We start from the raw sequence: 16,799 nt of genomic DNA on the forward strand, positions 1-16,799 counted from the left end.
CCCCACAACCTCATTATCTGCAGAGAGGGGCTGCCACTCAAATACATCAAAATGCACAGTGATGGATGGTGAAGACATCATAGAGGATTGTGCAGATATTTGCACAAGCCTTCAGTTTAGCCTTCATTACATCTATTTTGTGTTTCCATGGGACGCTATTCTTCCTTGAAGTATTGGTTGTCAGTATGGAAGAAAAAGACTGTCTATATAAAAGATTTTTTTTTTTACAAGTTTCTATCCCAGCCGTAATGTGTCTGCTAATATATAATAATATGCATTAATTGACTCTTTAGCGTTAAGTCTTTATTTATTAATGTGAGAGTTTTATGAATTTTGAATTATTCACAATAATTTATTAATGTATTCAACAAATGATTGCTGTAAAAGCATTATTATTTTTTCTACAATCTTTCATTTAAATAGAAAATAAAAGTTAATTGACACACATGCCTTGCTTTTATTTATTTGCTTGTTTGTTTGTTTGGTTATATTTAATGTAAAATCCTTATTTAGGCTATATTTGTTATAGGAGCAGATCTATATAGAGGGGTAGAAAAAAACCCTGCTTATGTTAAAAAGGTTCTTTATGGAGCACTATTGAGGTTTTAAATAGCACTTTCAAAGGAAAGTTCTTTATGGAGCGTTTAAAAAAGGGTTATATTTAGCACCAAAAAGGGTTCTGCTATTGTTACAAGCCGAAGAACCTTTTATGTTACTATTAAGACCCATTTTTCTTAAGAGTATGCAAGTGATCCATTCCAAACAGTTTTCAGTCTGGTTTCTCAAACACTTTTCCATTCAGTTGGGAAAAAGATATTCCCACCCGAAACTCACGTCATTGTTTGAGTAAATGTGTTACTAATTGGGATGCTCAAACAAACAGAGTATCACAGAACAACTGTTGAAATAAACCTGAGAATGAATTACTTTTAATTGTCTCTGCACATTAAACTGTCATAGAAGAAAGTATATAAACATCGAAAAAAAATGCACGTGTTACCTTAAGTAGAACGGTAGTGACGTAGAGGGCTAAAGCACTGAGCTGGTAAGCAGAAGGTTGTCGGTTCGATCCCCACAGCCACCACCATTGTGTCATTGAGCAAGGCACTTAACTCTAGGTTGCTCCGGGGGGATTGTCCCTGTAATAAGTGCACTGTAAGTAGCTTTGAATAAAAGCATCTGCCAAATGCATAAATGTAAATGTAAACATATACCTATCTATAACATAGCGAATTCAAGCAAGGTCAAATCAGGATCCAATGAACTGTTACAGTTAGTCAGCCTGAATGTCAGTAAGCTTCACTGGGGGTTTCACACCACATGGTGAAAATATTGACTAAAGTATTGATTTTCCATAACTATCTCTAGTCTTCTGAAGAAAAAAGCATTCTTTTTTTTATTTATTTTTTATTTGTGCAGTAGTCAAACTGAAAGGTAATGTAAATGAACTCTCTCTCTCTCTCTCTCTCTCTCTCTCTCTCTCTCTCTCTCTCTCTCCCTCTCTCTCAATTTCCAGTTTAAAGTAAATTATTAGCATGATTGTGTTTACATACAATATTGCCAAAGCATTAATACACAAAACAGATAATGACAAGACAAAAAATAATTATAAAACAGTAACAAATAACAATAAAAATAGAATTAAAATAAAGTGCCAGGTAATGAATAAAATAAAAACTATAATAACAATATACACTATACAATATAAAATAAAATAAGCATTTAACAAGACATTGTGAACATAAAAAAAATACTGTGAACGAAGTACATTAAAGCAGTAATTGGTTTCTGATTGTGTACAGCTCAAAAAATAATTTTGCTTCAACTGATGCATGATTGTCCTCCCCCAGTAACACAAACACACACACACACACACGCACGCACGCATGCATCCACACACACACACACACACACACACACACAGACAAAAACAAACAGACAGACACACAGTGATGGCCAGACGGGACACGGCTGCTTTTGATTAAAGCCTTAGTCTAGGGACAGCCTTGCTGACTAGACCAGCTCTGACCCCTGGCATCAACTTGGCCGTCTACCTAACCACACTGGAATGTTGTTGTTATTGTTATATTTGCTCAGAGTGTAGTTGAAGATTAAAGATTCACTGATTTAGGTAACATTAATAACTTTAAGTTCCCCGTCTGTCTCTCACTATGACGTTGTGTCGAAGAAGCGACACTAGGGGTCTCTCTTGAGCGCCAAATATACCTCTGATCTATGAAAAAAGGCCAATGAGAAGTTGGTAGACAGAATTTGCATGTCCCGCCCCCGGACATACGGGTATAAAGGCGGGGAAATACGTATTTTCTTCAGAGCCGATGGTCGTGTATGCAGCAAGCTGCGAGTCACACACACCTGTTCCTCTTACCTCTGGTGATCTGCTGTTGGATCTACGGCGCACTTCAGCGGCTTTCTCCTTCTCTGCATGGCAGTGCAGTTTGCACCTGGGCGCTTCGACAGCGCAAACTAAAAGAGTTTATAAAAGAGTGAATTTCTCTAAAAGAGTATTTTCCTCTAAAAGAGCAATACACAGCGGCGTTGAATGTCCTTTTTAGGACGCATCTTTATAAAGATGCCTTTCCGCCACTGTGTAGTTCCTGGATGCGGTAGAGTGCTCTCTGCTTCAGTTTGGGTCTTCTGTGTCTGGGCTGCTATCACACCGAGGCAGCGTTTGTGGATGGTTCATGTTCTCACTGCGAGATCATGACCATGGCAACGTGGCGGTTGTGGCTTTCCTTCAACAGAAGGAACATCACTCCAGATGCCGCCCATCCCCCCCCCCGTGCGCGTCGCTCCTTCTTCCCACGGGATTGAGGACGACACAGCTGGCGATGGAGGCGATCTGGAGATGGCAGCGGGCTCGGTTTCCCTTTTACACCTCCGCAAACCACCCACCCCCCCGGCACGCTCGTTGACTTCCGTCCGGGCTCGAGGCAACAGCGGCTCGCCTCACAGCCAGCCTGCCTATCCTCTGGAGCCCCCGAGCTGGATGAACTCGCCGCTGCATTTGGAGAGTGGTCCGGCATCTGGCGTGGATGACTCGTCTGGGCTGCCGCCTTGTGGCCAGCACGCTCAGGCTGAGGCTGACGTCCAGATGTCCGACATGCTTGCCCGGGCCGCCGCCAGCGTGGGGCTGGACTGGAACCCTCCGTCCTCCCCACAGCCGTCGTGGCTGGATGATTGGTTCCTTGGGTCTGCGCGCCGCTCACAGGACCCCCCCAGTCCCTTTCTTCCCGGAGGTGCATGATGAGCTGACGACTGCATGGAGAGCACCCCTCTCCACTCACCACAAAGCTCCTCGCTCATCAGCTCTCACTACCCTCGACGGCGGAGCGGCCCACGGGTACACGCCGATTCCCCAGGTGGATAGGATGGTTGCGATCCACCTATGCCCCGAGAACGCTGCCACCTGGCGGGGTCGCCCTGTACTCCCCTCCAAGGCCTGTAGGACGACGTCATCATTGGCCGCCAAAGCCTACAAACGCTTCCACCCTGCATGCCATGGCCCTCCTGCAAGTCCACCAGGCCAAGACACTCAAACATCTGCACGTGGGTATTCCTGATCCCGATGTGCTGCAGGATCTGTGCTCAGCGACCGACCTCGCCCTCAGGGCCACGAATCGCCTACGTTGTTTCTCTCCTTTCTGGACGGGCTCGAGAGTGGGGAACAACCATCTGGGAAGCGGAGGCTGAATGTACTAACTGTTATCAGGATTTCAAGGAGGAGATGATTCGGGTATTTGACCGCTCTGTTTTTGGGGAGGAGGCATCCCGGGTCCTTTCTTCCCTGCGTCAGGGTAAGCGCTCTGTTACTGACTTCTCCATTGAGTTCCGTACTCTCGCAGCCTCCTGTGACTGGAACGAGCCGGCGTTGCTTGCTTGTTTTTTGGATGGTCTCTGCACGGAGGTGAGGGAGGAGATTCTTTCCCGAGAGGTACCCTCCCGTCTGGATGCCGTGATCGAGCTCGCTATTCGCCTAGAGAGGCGTTTCGATCGCCGTCGCCGAGCTCGCGACCAGGAGTCTATATTTTCCTTTGCACCCCTCTCCGCTGCACTACCACCCTCCTCCACCGCCTCGGTTCCTGAGCCCATGCAACTGGGGAGCATTCGCATTTCTGCTAAGGAGAGGGAGCGGAGAATCACCCACCGTCTCTGCCTTTACTGCGGTTCTGCTGCACACTTCGTGACCTCCTGCCCGGTAAAAGGCCAGTGCTCGCCAGTAAGAGGAGAGCTACTGGTGAGCGCTACTACTCTGGTCTCTCCTTCGAGGTCTTGCACCACTCTTCCTGTCCATCTCTGCTGGACTGGCTCTGCTGCCACCTGCAGGGCGTTGGTGGACTCTGGCGCGGAGGGCTGCTTCATGGACGACACCTGGGCTCGAGAACATGGTATCCCTCTCATGGACTTATGTCAGCCCACAGCCCCGTTTGCCCTGGACGGCAGTTCCCTTCCCAAGATTCAGTGTGAGACGTTACCTTTGACTCTCACTGTCTCCGGTAATCACAGCGAGACCATTTCTTTTTTTATTTTTCAGTCCCCTTTCGCCCCCATTGTTTTAGGCCATCCCTGGTTAGTTCAACATAATCCCTCTATTAATTGGGCTAAAAATACTGTCCTTTCGTGGAATGTCTCTTGTCATGTTAAATGTTTAATGTCTGCTGTTCCCCCTGTATCCTCTGTCTCTGTTTTTCAGGAGGAGCCTGGTGATTTGTCGGGGGTACCGGAGGAGTATCACAATCTGCGGACGGTGTTCTGTCGTTCCCGGCCACTTCCTCCCCCATCGTTCTTATGATTGTAGTATCGAACTTCGTCCGGGTACCACCCCCCCCCCCGGGGTAGACTTTACTCGCTGTCGGCTCCCGAATGTCGGGCTCTCGAGGATTATTTATCCATAGCTCTCGAGGCTGGTACTATTGTCCCCTCCTCTTCTCCTGCCGGGGCAGGGGTTTTTTTTGTGCAGAAGAAGGACGGTTCCTTGAGCCCCTGCATTGATTATCGAGGCTTGAATGACATAACAGTTAAGAATCGTTACCCGCTCCCTCTTATGTCATCAGCTTTCGAGATCTTGCACGGAGCCAAGTTTTTCACCAAATTGGATCTGCGTAATGCTTACCATCTCGTTCGCATTAGGGAGGGGGACGAGTGGAAGACTGCGTTTAACACTCCGTTAGGGCATTTTGAATATCGGGTCCTTCCGTTCGGCCTCGTTAACGCCCCTGCCGTTTTTCAGGCACTAATTAATGACGTCCTGAGAGACATGCTAAACATCTTTGTTTTCGTTTATCTCGACGACATCCTGATTTTCTCTCCGTCTCTCCAAGTTCATGTCCAGCATGTGCGTCGCATCCTCCAGCGCCTTTTAGAGAACCGTCTTTACGTTAAAGCTGAGAAATGCACCTTTCATGCCGCCTCCGTTAGTTTTCTCGGCTCTGTCATTTCTGCAGAGGGTATTAAGATGGATTCTGCTAAGGTCCAAGCCGTTTTAGACTGGCCTGTTCCTAAGTCGTGCGTCGAGCTGCAGCGCTTTCTCGGTTTCGCAAATTTTTAGCGACGTTTCATCCGTAATTTCAGTCAGGTGGCCGCCCCCCTGACTGCCCTTACGTCTGTCAAATCGTGCTTTAGATGGTCCGGTTCCACCCAGGGGGCTTTTGATCTCCTCAAGACCCGCTTTACGTCCGCGCCCATCATTGTTATGCCTGATTTGTCTAAACAGTTCGTGGTTGAGGTTGATGCGTCAGAGGTGGGCGTGGGAGCCATCCTTTCCCAACGCTCTCTCTCGGACAACAAGTTCCATCCGTGCACGTACTTTTCTCATCGCCTGTCGCCGCCTGAACGTAACTATGACGTGGGTAACCGCGAGCTGCTCGCCATCCGCCTAGCTCTAGGCGAGTGGCGAAAGTGGTTGGAGGGGGCGACCGTTCCTTTTGTCATCTGGACTGACCATCGGAACCTGGAATACATTCGCTCCGCCAAATGACTCAACGTGCGCCAGGCTCGTTGGGCTCTGTTTTTCGCCCGGTTCGATTTCGTTATTTCCTACCGCCCTGGTTCCAAGAACACTAAGCCCGATGCCTTGTCACGTCTCTATTCCCCCGAAGTCTCCACGGCCCGTATCGTTGGGTCAACTGTCTGGGGAATAGAGAGGCAGGTTAAACGAGCGCTCGATCTCACTCCCTCGCCGCGCGCCTGTCCTAGACACCTCCTCTTCGTTCCCGCCCCCACCAGCCTGGCCGTTCTTCAGTGGGCTCACTCGGCCAAATTGGCTGGTCACCCCGGCGTTCGGGGCACGCTCGCTTCCATTCGCCAGCGTTTTTGGTGGCCCACTCGGGAACGTGACACGCGTCGTTTCGTGGCTGCTTGTTCTGTCTGCGCGCAGACTAAATCCGGGAACTCTCCTCCGGCCGGACTTCTCAGACCACTTCCCATCCCCTCTCGGCCGTGGTCACATATCGCCTTAGATTTCATCACCGGCCTCCCTGCGTCGGCGGGCAATACTGTCATTCTCACTGTCGTCGATCGATTTTCTAAAGCGGCCCACTTTATTCCCCTCACTAAGCTCCCTTCCGCCAGAGAGACGGCGCAAATAGTCATCGAGAATATTTTCAATATTCATGGCCTCCCCTCTGATATTGTTTCGGATAGAGGTCCGCAATTTACTACCCAGTTTTGGAAGGAGTTTTGTCGCCTAATTGGGTCTTCCATCAGTCTCTCGTCCGGCTTCCACCCTCAATCTAACGGTCAAGCCGAACGGGCCAATCAGACTGTCGGCCGCATCTTGCGCAGCCTATCTTTCCGTAACCCCGCGTCCTGGTCCGAACACCTTCCCTGGGCAGAATACGCCTATAACTCGCTTCCGTCGTCTGCTACCGGCCTGTCTCCTTTTCAGAGCAGCCTCGGGTACCAACCTCCGCTGTTCTCGTCGCAAATCGCCGACTCCAGTGTCCCTTCCGCTCAAGCTTTTGTCCAACGTTGCGAGCGCACCTGGAGGGGTGTTAGATCAGCTCTCTGCCGTTACAGGGAACAGACTGTAAGGGCGGCCAACAAGCGTTGAACTAAGAGCCCCAGATATTGTCGCAGCCAGAGGGTATGGCTTTCCACCCTCAACCTTCCCCTTAAATCTGTCTCGCGTAAGTTGACTCCGCGCTTCATCAGTCCGTTCCGCATCTCGCAGGTTATTAGCCCCGTCGCGGTGCGACTTCTTCTCCCCCGCTATCTGCGCCGCGTCCACCCAGTTTTTCACGTCTCCTGTGTAAAGCCCGCTCTTCACGCTCCCACTCGTCCCCCCTCTCTTCCCATTCGTGTTGAAGGCGCTCCTATCTATAGGGTCCGCAAGATTCTTGACATGCGCGCTCGGGGTCGTGGTCATCAATTTCTGGTCGATTGGGAGGGTTACGGATCCGAGGAGAGAAGTTGGGTTCCCTCTCGGGATGTGTTGGACCGTTCGCTTATCGATGATTTCCTCCGTCGCCGCCAGGTCTCCTCCTCGGAAGCGCCAGGAGGTGCTCGTTGAGGGAGGGGTACTGTCATGTTATGTCTCACTTCTGTTCTTTCCCTCTACTCTGTCGCCCTCTGTTGGTCGTTTTATGTTATTATTCCCTCTCCTTTCCTCCGCTTCCAGCTGTTTCTCATCTTCCCTGAGTTCCTCGTTAATCCTCTGCCCACCTGTTCCCTCTTTCCTCTGATTAGCTCTCTATTTCTCTCCTCGCTCTCACTACATTCTCTGTCGGATTCTCACTCAGTGATACTTTCTCTAGAAGCAACTACAGCCCTGTTTATCTCTGCCCAGAGTCCTGTCCTGTTGGCATCCGCCGTCATTATATTGTTCACTGCTAAAGACCATCTCCTATCTCTGTGCCCAGTTACCTGACGCCACGAGAGAGTGGTATTCAACAGCTACCCTCTGCCTTGGGAGAGACCCGCAGCCTGTTGTCGCTTCTCCACTTACCCTGTCAACTACCCGTGGATTTACTCCAGCTCGTAGGAAGCACTTGCTTATGCTGTTTGTTATCGCCCTCACGGCAAAAACGTGTAAATGATAAAATAACTTGTATTATTTCTTCTTTTACAACTTGTGTAATATTTCAGCTGTAAAGTTGTTTAAACCGTCATGTTTACAGTCATTTTTTAGTTTACGTCTTTGCATCGTCATGCAATGAAATGTCAAATTGGATATATATTGGATATACGTCACACAAAAAAGGTTTGTAAGCGATTTTATCACACCAAGTCTTGTTAACACGCATACTGTTTACATCTTGTGTGGCTAAACTTTTGAAACAGTGAGTATTTTAACGTTTATGGATTGGCCCCATTTATTTCCATTGTAAGTGCCTCACTGATTTTGCTTTTTTAAAGATAAGGAGGGATGAGTCAAAATTATGTTTTGTGGTAATTAACATTATGTCATAAGTGCTGTCTTAACTTGTATTGAACCCAGAATATTCCTTTAATCAACCCCACATTCAGTTCTATTCTTGTATGGAATGCCCACTTTCCGCAATCAATTCCTGATGGATGAAAGCTTAAATTGTTTGTTTGACTATTCTGTTTCACTTGAAATATGTCACATTATGAAAGTAAAATGGGCAGCGTATGCGTTGTAAAACATTTGCCAAACATTTGCATTTCCTTACTTGTAAAGAGTGTGTTTCAGGCCTCCTGAAGCTTCACCTTTTGCTTTTACCTCCTGGGTTTAGATTTACCGAGCAGCCTTGACTAAATTAATGATGTGCACAGATTTAACGGATGCCCGTTAGAGTAATTTATTTCTTGTTTTGACACCTACATTGAAAGCAAGACCATTTTTTAAGATGCTAAAACTGAGAGAGGGAAAAAGTGTGTAAGATCATTGTAATGCAGCTTTTTTTATGCCTATGGAGTAGCTGAATATGTAATATTAGTGGACTTAAATAGATAAGGGGGTATTTGAGTGCTTCAGCAGATTGTCTGTAAGTATTGCTTACCTCGGATGGACAGGATTGGCGTAAAAGAAAACGGAGCTCTATTCCCCACAGAGAATAAAAAAACTAAAACACATGAACTAGCCTGAATTCCAGGCCCTAGTGAGTTTAGATGGAGAGAAATTCTGATGTAAGTCCTGAATCATCTCATATAGTTACTTGAGATCATTTCAGAAAGTGTTGTGGTGGGGAAAATGGGAAACTTACCAAAAGAAACCGAGAACTGCCATGTTAATCATTTTCTGCATGGCACACACCTTCACTTGGTGTTTACATTCAAATAATTTGATTGCAAGCGGCCATTTGATATTTAGACTAATCAACTTCACTAATGCTCTGAATTACTAAGAATGAAGGAAGAAACAAATGTTTCTTATTCATAGTTCTTGTCACATTCCTTTAGAGACCCCCTGTTGCAAATAAATAAATATATAAAAACAATTTTTAACACGCCTAAGATGGTTTGTTGCTGGTTTAAGATGTTATCTCAGTCTGGGCAAGCTGGAAGCTGGTCTTCAGGTAGTCTAACTGGTCTCCCAACCTGACCAGCTGAAAAGTACCCTATAAAACCAGCCAACAGAGACCAACTAAGACCAGCAAACCAGCATAGGCTGGTTTAGCTTCTTTTTTTCTCTCACCAGGGATGTCACCACTGTGGTAAACATTATTGACAAATGAGGGAAAGAGGGTGTAATGGGATCAATGGAAAGGAGGCCGAGAACCTTTTCAATATAAATAATAGTTTAGTGATAAACTTAAAAGAAGACACAAACACACACATGACGGACCTGTCCGTAAACGATCTATCTCTCCCGCACGACACCCTGCAATCGACCTTTATACCTCGGAGGCTTGATTAGCCTAATACGGGACCGGGTGTGTATGATGACGACCCGGCCCCACCCTCCGACCTGCCACATTCCTCCCTCGTTCTCTCAGGCTGGGGAGCCCCCGGCCTGACGTACACCACAGCCCCTCCCCACTCGCGGTCGGTGGTCTTAAACCCCGCCGCGTTTCAGCGGCTGGTAGGGAACAACTCCGCCCCTGACCGCTCCAGGCGGTCAGTTAGGAGCCCCTTCTCCCCTCGCGGTCGGCGGCCATCGTCCTCTTCAGGCGGCTGGGCTCCTCATCCCCCGGCAGATGGCCGCGGCTGCTCCGTTGGGGTGGACGGTCGTGGCGAGAACTCTACTACGGCGTATCCCTCCTCCTTCCCGGGCTTCGGCACCAGTGCAACGGGATCAATGGAAAGGAGGAGGCGAGAAGCGGCTTTTCAATATAAATAATAGTTTAATGATAAACTTAAAAGAAGACACAAACACGGACATGTCCGTAAACGATCTCTCTCTCCCGCACGACACCCTGCAGTCGACCTTTATACCTCGGAGGCTTGATTAGCCTAATCCTTTTGAAAATGTACAAACCACACTCATCATGCAAGTTCTTATATATATTTTAGAAGATGATATAAAAGTCATCCTTTGTTATTTCCAAAAAGCTGCAAAATATTTCTGGTTGAGAATGAGTCTAACTGCTACTGATAAATAATCATTGTAAACAGACTGCTCATAAAACTGCACTAACAATGCAGGCGCTGTGATTTTTGGTCAGCTACAATAAAAAAAAAAAATAATAATATTTCATGCTGCACAAATCAGGGCTGCAAACCTTATTTAAGATTACTCCATTCATTCTTGCCATCAGTGAAGCTATTCAGCAATTTCAGCTATTTTTTTCCCCCAGATATTTATGGGGAAGCCATATTATTATTTTTTTCAATAATACCTGTGGAACAGACAGTTTTTGGATTATTAGCCAAGAAACCACATCAGTGGCACTGCATCAAATTTAACTTCAGCTAAATGTACTTCACCACTCTGCGCAGGGGAGACGCAAAATGTGTTTGCTTTTGAAAAGTACAATGTAGAAATTAGTGCCTGTCAATAAAAAAGTAATTGCTTTTCCGGCAGTGTGTGATTTTAAGTTACACTTGCTGGTTTCCTTGGTCATTGCTTCCTCTTGATCTTAACACATTTTTAAGATGCATTTTTGAGCACCTGCTCAAATGAGGGAATTTTCTTGTTCAACAAATAAAGGACCCTGATTTTGTTCCCAGAGGTTTTTCATTCAATATGAAATTGTATCCAGTTGGTTAAACGAATATATTATTAAATGAATTATTCATCTACTCCATCTGGATAAGAGAAATAAAGAACAAGACAAAATATAATGAGAAAAAGAGAAAAAACATAATAAAACAGCATCCTTGTCCAAACGAGGCCATACTGAACTAATGGAAGATAAATAAATGGGTCCAGCTCACCCAGGTGGTCTTATTTATTGAAGAGATGTCATAATATGAGCTGCTGATAGTTTTCATTGGGTTGTAAGTGTGTCTGTGCTCCAAGGTCACATTTTGCTGGGAAAGTGATTATAAGTTACCCAATAATCATTTCATGAAGACACCTTTCTGGATAAGAGAGACAGGGCTAGCATACAATGTTAAATTAAACATCTAATAAGCAATCTAACACAGCACCATAAATGTATTGTACAAATATTACGTCCCCTAGGGGTTAGGACACAATAAAAGAAAAGAGAGATGTGACTCCCTGCACAACTGTCAGACCAAATCCACCAAAAGATCATGAATCCAATATGGACTGTAAGTAATTTAATAATAATTAATATATACTTAATAATAATAGTAAGTAATAATTATAATAATAAAATGACTGAAAAACAAAACACTTGCAGTACATGTTGTCATATACTAATGCATTTTCATTATAACAAGCACTCTAATGTACAAAAGAAACATCCACGATGGGAAAAACACAGGAACAGAGAAAACATGAACAATGGGAACGGGTCATGAACAGGAGGTCAAAACACATACAACAACTGACCAAGACAAAGCATACAACAGGGCAGTAAGTACACAATGGGTAATGAGGTAAATGAAAAACAGGTGAGAAACAATGGGGAAAAGCTGGAGGTGATCAGAACAGGGGATTATGTGACGTGTAGTCCAAAGTGAATCGGAGACAAGGGCCAAGAAGGGCTTCAAGCAGGGAGTCGTGGAAGGCAAGGTTATGACATGGCATGGAACCAACTCAGACTTGATTGGGACATAGCGTGTAGCAGATTCAAACTTGACGGGGACATGGAGTGGAGCAAGCTCAGGCATGGCTGTGACATGGCATGGAGCAGGCTGAGGCGTTGCTGTGACATGGCATGGAGCAGGCTGAGCTGCTGTGACATGGCATGGAGCAGGCTGAGGCATGGCTGTGACAGGGCACAGAGCAGATGGAGGCGTGGCTGTGACATGCCGTGGAGCGGACTCAGGTGTGGAAGACTCAGAAACCAGAATCGGGATTGATTGAGGAGGATCCACTGAAGTGAATGTATCTAAAATTAACTCAAAATATTCTTCCCACATGTAATCTCCAGTCGCCGGCAACTCCCTCTACTGGTGTGCGATGAGATCGACAGAGTACATGGACTTCAAGGTTGAGTTGGAAAAGTCAGTGCACTTGGCAAGGATACAAAATAGATGGGAATATTCCAGGACAGGTAAGTTCGCTCGGGTCAACCGAATGAAGGGCGCAGTTAGATCCATTTCGGTGGGTCAGTTGTTCTGTTACATGGAGGGAGGTCACAGTAGCAGGATCTAAACGCATCTTAAAAGTATTTAATAAAATAAACAAAGTACAGATTAACGGGGTAAACACAGGAACAAAAGAAACATCCACGATGGGAAAAACACAGGAACAGAGAAAATATGAACAATGGAAAATGAAAAACAGGCGAGAAACAATGGAGAACAGCTGGAGGTGATCAGAGCAGGGGATTATGGGAAGTGTAGTCGGGGGGGCAGATGACAGAGGCAAAACTCAAGGCAGACAACAGTGAATCATGACAATTATAATAAGTGGCAATCCAGCGCTAGAGTTTATTATTTTTTATGTTATGATGAGTGCTTTTTGGGGCTGTTCTCAGTAGCATTGAGTGACAGTGGGTGGCGATATTCTCTCATGCATCCAGACACGTTCTCTACTTGTGCCGCACCTCACATTCCTTTACGGTAAAACTGCAAGGCAAAATACAACCAGATAGAAATGGCATAAAACAGATAGACATGCCTACTCCAAGTTACCCCTTCAACCCCCCCTTCAAATAACCAGCAAAATGCTTAATGCTGCCTTCAAGTGGACCTGAGAAGCTTGTACCTCCGAGTTGGGCATTCGTTACTACGATTTGTCACGCATTCAAGTGGGAAACAAAATACAGAAGAAGCCAAAATGAAACAAATACACAATGAATGATGGCAAAAGCTCTTTTTCTGTTGTACAAGGAGAATAAACATGAGTGGATATACCTGCATCACTTATGCACAACATATATATATATATATATATATATGATTTAATAATTTAAAAAAGGTGAGAGAGGATAGTCTTTGCCCCATTATACACTTCAACACAATATGTTTTTGATTTGTTATTGTTTTGGCTTGTTTTCCAATATAAATATATAAAACTCTTTTAAAGCAACTTACATTTTTTAGCAGCTATACTGCAGAAGAAATTTTTTTTCTGAGAATGTTGAATATAATATAAAAAAATACAAATATTTTGAAATATCTGAAAGTCATTTAAAAACCATACATTCATCTGAGAAGCAGGATATAAGATATTTATACTTGCTTTTAGAGAATAGATCTTGAATATAAGTATATTTTGTCTTTACTGCACGCCCAGAAGTATAACCAAGTGAAAAAATACACTTGTTTACTAAATACACATATATTTAAGATACATTCTCTTAAAGCAGGTCTAAATATCTTATATGTTGCTTCTTAAGTAAATGTATCTATTTTAATTGGAAAACAAGACAAAAACAATTGATAACTATAGGATTTTTTGCAGTAAATTTCTTTACTGAATTAAACTTAATAAAAAGTATTTTGTCCCCCTTTAATTCAGTGAATGTCATTTAGAGGTATTTTTAAAATATTAGTTTGTCCTCTTTATTGTTAGTAAGCACGTTTAATACAAATTACAACTAATTCAACTTAAGCACAAGCTGAATAATCAGTTAAGAGCTAATGATTAATCATTGCAATAATTGCTGAATAGTAAAATAATCGTTAGATTAATCGATTATCAAAATAATCGTTAGTTGCAGCCCTATACCACAGTCTGAGAGAAATGTCTATATGCTAACCAACTAGCTTGTGAACTAACTGGAGAAAACAGAACAGAGAATGTTTTTATTTCACCATTTATATCTTTGGTTTAATAATATGACATGTGAAAAATTATTTAAACGTTTTTCTTTGTTATATTTACACAGTTAAGACAACACAAATCATATAGCGATTGCATTGGAGTTTAGAAGTTCTTTTAGCCAATAGAATTGCTTTATGATACAAGGGGGCATTACTTGGAGTGGGCATGTTGTGTAGTTGGTGTTTCTTGTCATCTTGGGGGACACAGACAGATACACTTGAACAGATGTGTCCCCGCTCATGAAATGCATCCGCTGACATACAGATGTGTAACGGGAGCCAGCTGGTAGATAGCTGTGCAGTGTTTAAACCTCACTCTCCTGACATCAAGAGGTGCACTAGGGACTGATGCTAGAGGCTGTAGCCTTTAACCTCCTCGTTAGTGCACCCGCCTCCCATGCCGGAGACGTCGTTTCGAGTTCCATTCGGAGTGGTGGCAAGAAGGACCGGCATCAGTGGTGCCGTGACCCGGATGGGAGTGAGGTTTAGGGGGGTGAGTGTAACGGGAGTCAGCTGGTAGATAGCTGTGCAGTGTGTAAACCTCACTCTCCAGACCTCAAGAGGTGCACTAGCAACTGACGATAGAGGCTGTAGCCTTTAGCCTCCTCGTTAGTGCATTCGCCTTCCACACCGGAGACATTGGTTCGAGTACTGTTCAGGGCGGGGCGAGAAGTACCGGCAACAGTGGTGCCGTGACCCGGATGGGAGTGAGGTTTAGGGTGGTGAGTGTAATGGGAGCCAGCTGGTAGATAGCTGTGCAGTGTGTAAACCTAAATCTCCTGACCTCAAGAGGTGCACTAGCGACTGACGCTAGAGGCTGTAGCCTTTAGCCTCCTCGTTTGCACACCTGCCTCCCACGCCAGAGACGTCGGTTCAAGTCCAGTTCGGAGCGGGGGCGAGAAGGACAGGCAACAAATGCAATCTACAAAACTGTGTTATATTTGGGTGATTTAGAACCCAGTACTCCTTGTGTTAGCCATGAGACCAATCAGTCATTATGGCTAAATCTCACTGATCTATGTATTTATCCACTGACTAACAAAATCCCAGTAATGATGGTGTTTGATTTACGGATCAAGTAATCAAATTAATTATGTGAAATATTTATTGTTGCAATACACACACACACTTTTTATAATAAAAAAATGATGTCTCCCATGCTAAACACACATACCAACAAAAGAACCGAGACTATAAAGTACACAGCTCCCCTGTGCAGAATTTGCATTCTCTCCCAGCATATCTGTGGCACTGAAGGAAGACAGAATGAGTGAATTCTGCTGTCATGACTCCTCAGGGAACAGGTTCTGAGCAGAGAGGAGCAGGGACACACACAGTGGTCTAACTTGTGGCTCAGGGCCCAGAGCATGCAGACTCATCCATGAGATTAATGAGCCCAGCCCAGTGAAAGCTCATCACATTAGCATAGAGATATAAAATGTGACTCTGTCATGAGGTGAGGAACGCTAGTGACTGCTCTGAGAAAAGATCACCCAGGATATAATGCAGATTCATTTCAAAGCTCCAGATGCTGACTCCATTCATATAATTGTATTTTGAGATATTGACTGGTAAAGTAAACAAAGCCGATGAGCTGTGTATGCAGGTGTTTCAAAATTCCCAGTGGTTACAAGAGTGGATAAAAATCCATCTAGGCACTTTATAGAAGAGGTTTAAAGGAATAGCTCAGCCAAAAATGAAAATCATTTACTCAACCTCATGCCATTTCAAAATGCTGTTCTTTTTTCCATTCCATGTTTGAAGAATATTTACACAGCTCTTATCCATACAATGAGAGTTCAAAGTGACCAGATAATTTTCATTGTGTAACAACCTACATTTCTGCTTGTTCCTCACACTAAGTTATCATAAGTCTTCAGAAGACTTGGAATATGACAGACAAGTAATATGGATTTCTTAAATGGTTCTTTTATAGGGCTTTTACTCCTTTGTTTTATGAAAAAAAAAAGTATGTTTAAAGAGAAAACTCCTTATTTGTGTACCATGGCAAAAAAAAAAAACAGCATACAGGTTTGCAATGGCATGAGGGTAAGTAGTATGAGAACTATCAGTTCAAGAACAAAGTGATATCATAAAATGTAATATCAGCCGTCCCTTATTATTATGACAGATGAACTCAGGGAATCTATGTTACAATCTGAGACCCATCTGAATTTGACATGGTGTTCAGGAACATGGGGAGGGCCCATTCGTGAGATGTGAAGAGAGACTCTTTGTGCCTGATATTGTTTAAACTAATTATCTCTCAATTTTAATCAATCATGGCATTTGAATATAATCAACAGAAAATGCAGCGAGAGGGAAATCAAAACTGTGCCTCAACAAGCCAACAGATTAAAGAGCCTGCCATGCAGATCATGCATTAATGATGAGAAAGACAGCGAATAGAGAGAAATATGATTTAGTGTTGTCTAATCACAGACAAACAAGTCAAATCAAGTCATGTAATTTGTATTTTGTATTGCGCGTTTCACAGCACTCATTGTTTCAAAGCAGCTTTACAGGAAATT

This window comes from Xyrauchen texanus, chromosome 9 (genome assembly GCF_025860055.1).
Source record: "Xyrauchen texanus isolate HMW12.3.18 chromosome 9, RBS_HiC_50CHRs, whole genome shotgun sequence".
In the NCBI taxonomy this organism is placed as follows: Eukaryota; Metazoa; Chordata; class Actinopteri; order Cypriniformes; family Catostomidae; genus Xyrauchen; species Xyrauchen texanus.